The sequence below is a fragment of the Medicago sativa genome, chromosome 3 (assembly GCF_051527215.1).
Source record: "Medicago sativa cultivar Bolivia chromosome 3, Bolivia_mono, whole genome shotgun sequence".
In the NCBI taxonomy this organism is placed as follows: Eukaryota; Viridiplantae; Streptophyta; class Magnoliopsida; order Fabales; family Fabaceae; genus Medicago; species Medicago sativa.
In genome coordinates, this window is record NC_140751.1 from 79,402,084 (window position 1) to 79,407,592 (window position 5,509).

The window sequence follows — 5,509 nt, forward strand, 5'->3', positions numbered from 1 at the left end:
GTTACTTTGGTTATAAAAAAAAATTGTTGCAAATATTTTGAAGTTTTAATGTGGGAGATTTGTTTGACATTATAGATACCTTGTAGAACCAAAAAAATAGCTGCAAGTTTTTTTTTTTGAATAAAAATAGCTGCAAGTTTAGTTGCATCACATTTCATTTTTTTTTTTTATAAAACAACTTTAGGCTACTTGGACTTCGGAAACTTCACCACAATCAGGATAAACCTTAAGACTCTAACAACATTTACACAGATACTTATAGAGCATCTATCAAAGATCAGGTCCTCACATCGCCAACAGAAAATTGAACCCACAACCTTGCAAGTAACTTAATTTCTTACCAACTGAATCAACCTTCATTTGCTATTTGCACCACGTTCTTTTAGCTGCAAGTATATATGTTAATTTTAAATTAGAATTTTGTTTTCAAATATGTTGTGGTATTTAATATTTTTTTATTGAGAAAATTTATCAATTCTGAAGTACCAAGAGGTTTCGTTGGATATCGATAACATGCAAACAAAACTCATTCAAAAATTAATTTATTTTTTAATAAATTAATACCAAAATATGACATGAGATTAATCAATTAGATGATAGATAAATATCAAACCAAACTTCAAAGGCACCATTATGTCACACGTAAAAAAAATTAGGATAGGAATTGGCAAAATGAGGCTAAATAATTTAGCACATAAAATAGATCTCAGAGAATAAGCAATATTTCAAACAATAATATTAACAAAACTATAGTATTAGATTCACTCTTCTATCTCATTTTAAGACGTTCCATGTAAACATGACAAAAAAACAATACATTCAGGTTTGTAACACGTTTAAAATTAATTTTAATTTTATAACAAAAAATACTAATATATATATATATATATATATATATATATATATATATATATTCTTATTCACCAATATACATCTCATGCTCTCGTAATTATTGTTTCTACATTTGTAGATCAAAGGACCATGAACAAAATTTGGATTATTTTTCTTTGACTCTTTTCTCTTTCGATTGTGATCTTTGTAGATTCAATATATATCCAAACCATACTTAGACTCATCAATCTTCTCACGTGAAAGAAAAACTTCTAACCCATTTTTTTCCCACATCTTCTTATGTCTTATCAATCTTATCAAATTCAAAATCTTCACACAGTGACATGAATTTTGTTACCCTGAAAAATGCAAACAAACAAAGATAAAAAAATTAGATTAATTTAAAAAGTGAAAAAATTATATTCATAACATACATAATGATGCATCCATGGGAAAGATATATAGAGAACCGGTGTGTGTCACAGTTGACATCACATCATGAACAAACCAAACCCAAATGATTCGAATGATTATGTTCCATGATTCTTTGACTGGGTTGATCTCATAAACGTTACCTGATCTTGGTTCCATAACAACTTTTTGGAGTTTAACAGCACCATATGGAAGAAATATACAGCTAAAAATGATGAAATAAACAGAGACTATATATAGGAAAATAATAGAATAGAAAGTAAATTACATTTTGAACAAATAAAAAGTGTGATGTAAAATTGGCACTCTTCCATGATTCAATTGCTTAGAAACCGAAATATGAAATGGTAAATAGAAAATTAATAGAAATAAATTGTAATTAATGGCAAAGTCAAATATGTATTTGTGATTTATGAGGTGATGTGGATCAATGATTAAGAAATACTTTTATTTTTAGAGATGATGATGAATATGTAATTTTTTTTTGACATATTCAGAGTAACAAAATAATGGTATTCTTTGTCAAAAAAATAAAGAATGGTATTCTTAATTTTTCAATATATCAATACGTCGTTTTAGTTTTTCTTTCAAAAAATATATATTTCATTTTATTTTCGCTAAAAAATTTGTTAGTTTTTTAGTCTTCCAAAAGTTTTCATCACCATTCTTGGTATCTATTTTTTAGTCAACTCAAATTTAGTCTTCATATTTTTGAATGAGATTCTCCAGAAATGTGTAGAAAATGTCAATCTATTCTAAAAAAATAGAATTTTTTTAACAAAAACATCTATTAAGTATGAATTATTAAGCACAAAAAACATACATAATTCATCTTTAAGAATTTTTCACAAAATTGTCATATACTGTAAAAAAAAACAAAATATTCATATTATTTGACCATCACTTGATAATAAAAAAGGTCATAATATTTGATCATCATTTGATAATAATTTTTTTTTACGTATTTCATAATAACATTGATAATAAAAAAATTTGTGTATTTCATAACAAACTCGTTATTAACAAACGTTAATGGTATTGAAATAATTTGCTGATTTCATAAACTCTGTCATTATACGCGATCCCGTGCCAATTAAAACTCGTGGTATACTTGCCAAATAAGAATTCACAAAAGAACATTAAAGTGAAGATGTGTATTTTTTTTTTTTTTAAATATCAAAATATCAAAAGAACATTAAATGCTCCTTAGAATTTCAGCTTGGTTGTCCGATAAGAACCAATATTCGCAGCGACACCAAAGTTACTCATATTGTAGACCTTTCCCTCTTGCAAATCCTTTTCAAACTTGTAGATAAGAGTCCTCCGCACAGTTGCATGAATTTTGTTGCCCTGATCACACAAAAAAAAAACAATTAAAAAACAAAATAAATGGAATTCTAAGAAAATTTTAAGTGCGAAACAAAAATTAGGAATAGCCTAACCGATGCATCCATCAACACCATATCAAGTGAAAAAGGGTGAGCGTCACGATTGACATCACGAACGAACCAAGCACGGACAATTCGAACGACAATGGTCCATGATTCCTTCACTGGACTGACCTCAGAGATGTTATCAACTGATCTCGGAGCCATTGCAAGACTTACTTTTGTTATTACCAACAACAATATGTGAAAAAGAAACAAAAAAGCAGATGAAATGATCAAATATGACATGACCTTTTGATAGGCAGTAAATAACAAATTAATTATCATGGGTAGCAACCAAAAGAATAAAAACAAAAACAAAACATGATGAATTCCGATTGGCTGACAAAGTGAAATTGACACTTGTCATACAACCATTGGATCGGCCATGGAAATAATACGTCATTAAAGGAAAAAAAACGCATGGAACCTTTTGTTTACACAAAAAACGCATGGAAAAAAAACGCATGCAAGGAAACCATACACATTCTATTATTTCACAAATTATACCACACACTTCGCCTTTCTTGGAACAATACTTTTTTTTTTTGAAACGGTTCTTGGAACAATACTAAGCAAGGATATATATTTATTTTCAAAAAAATAGTTACCATATATATATATTTTGTTAAGAAAGAAGCTACCATATTTGTAAACCAAATTAAATATGCATTGAATATGGCAATAGCATGATATCATAAAAAACGGAGACAAAAAAAACAATATGGCTTGTACCAAAAAAAAATAAAATTGGAGTCCAAACAGAGTAATTGCTAAAAAAAATGGTACTGCCAATTGCTATTTTTTTCTGATTAAAAACAGTGCATACGCACCTTACACGAAAAAAATGGTACCAAATTATTGAAAACAATTTATCATATATATGGACGACATTTTTTTCGAAGATTTAAAAAATTAGTTTGATACGATGATATATAAAAGTGGTACTTTGATTTGATACGATGTACATAACGTTGATCCCATTTAAGATAAATCTTATTTCCGAAGATTAAAAAAATTTCAGAAAGAGTATACAATAATTAACTCCTTAAAAAAAAAAGTACACAATAATTTTCAAAATAATAGTTACCATATATATATTCTGTTAAGAAAGAAGCTACCATATTTGTAAACCAAATTAAATATGCATTGAATACGGCAATAGCATGATATCATAAAAAACGGAGACAAAAAAAACAATATGGCTTGTACCAAAAAAATAAAATAAAAAATATTGGAGTCCAAACAGAGTAATTGCTAAAAAAAATGGTACTGCCAATTGCTATTTTTTTCTGATTAAAAACAGTACATACGTACCTTACACGAAAAAAATGGTACCAAATTATAGAAAACAATTTATCATATATATGGACGACATTTTTTCCGGAGACTTAAAAAATTAGTTTGAAACGATGATATATAAAAGTGGTACTTTGATTTGATACGATGTACATAACGTTGATCCTATTTAAGATAAATCTTATTTCCGAAGATTAAAAAAATTTCAAAAAGAGTATACAATAATTAACTCCTTCAAAAAAAAAGTACACAATAATTAAGTTATCTCCGAGTAATTACAACAAATATCGGTAACTAATATGTAAAATTGATCGGTCAATCAGAGTCGAAATTAGAGTGGAAAAGAAAAAAAAACTTTAGCCTGGAATGAACGTATATAATAATATCGTACGTATACAACACGGTTGGATTCCTCCATAAACATAAAATACGGTTGGATTAAAATGTATATAATACATATTGTTAAGGCAAAATGCACATGTACATAAAACAATAAAACAATATTGTATATTTGATACCATTTCTTAATCAAATATTTACATAATACATAATTAAGGCAACTATCTTGATATCTTGATCAAAGGTCTAATCAAAGGTCTTATGCATTGGAAAAAAAAATTGTTTGAGGAGCATTAAATGCTAGAAGCAAAATGAGGCGCCACGTGTACTTTGCTCATAGAACTATTCTTTTGTATTATATAGAGATAGAAGTGAAGGATGAAGCAAAGATTGTGGAAAGAGTTAAATATGGAGTTGAATGCATTAATATTTTATTATTAGTTTTAATAATAGCATGAATGCATTAAATACAAATATATGGCGTTGAATAAAACATTAATATTTTTTCTCTAAAAAAATAGAACAATTTAATAATCTTTAATTAAGATATTAATTTTAATAATAGTATGAATACTTTTAAATATTTAATTAGGATGAAGGGAATAAAACATAAATAATTGTTGGGTTTATTTTTTTTTTTTAAATACACTTAAAATTTTATAGTAGCACCTTGCTCCCTTTTAGTAAATGGAAAATGAATTTTTTACCCAAAAAAATAAATAAAAGGATCCATAAAAAAAATGTCATTTGGAAGATGTTGCATGTATGACTTTTTTTTTTGAAGGTGTCGCATGTATGACTTAAATAGTAAAATTGATCAATTTTGTTAAATCTATGGAGTAGAACAGGGGCGGACCTGCTTTAGGCTGGCTGTGGCTATTGCCACACCAGTCCAGCCCCATTTTTTTTTTTTTTTTCATATTTAAAGTCTAAAGTTTATATTATATATCTTAAATTTTTAAAGTCTAAAGTTTATATTATATATCTTAAATTTTTAAAGTCTAAAGTTTATATTATATATCTTAAATTTTGAAGTGTAATCAAACATGATGTATTGGCCTAGTGGTTAAGTGTGTTTTTTTCTAACTCATAGTCATGGGTTCAAGTCCTATCTTTTGTTTTTGTTATCTTTTTTTTCCTCAAAGAATGAATATAACTTACTCACAGTCATGTGTTCAAGT

At 27.2% G+C, this 5,509-nt stretch overlaps 2 long non-coding RNA genes across 2 annotated transcripts; both read right to left on the reverse strand.

Annotated features, from left to right (window-relative positions):
- Positions 1–714: 714 nt before the first annotated feature.
- On the reverse strand, positions 715–2,013 carry LOC146940609 (uncharacterized). The gene is made up of 2 exons (XR_015032065.1): positions 1,532–2,013; positions 715–1,190 (listed from the first exon to the last, which is right to left on the reverse strand). It is a non-coding gene; the product is annotated as an uncharacterized LOC146940609 (long non-coding RNA).
- Positions 2,014–2,374: 361 nt separating this feature from the next.
- Positions 2,375–3,626, reverse strand: LOC146940610 (uncharacterized). Its single transcript, XR_015032066.1, has 2 exons — positions 2,706–3,626; positions 2,375–2,613 (listed from the first exon to the last, which is right to left on the reverse strand). It is a non-coding gene; the product is annotated as an uncharacterized LOC146940610 (long non-coding RNA).
- Between the last annotated feature and the right edge of the window lie 1,883 nt (positions 3,627–5,509).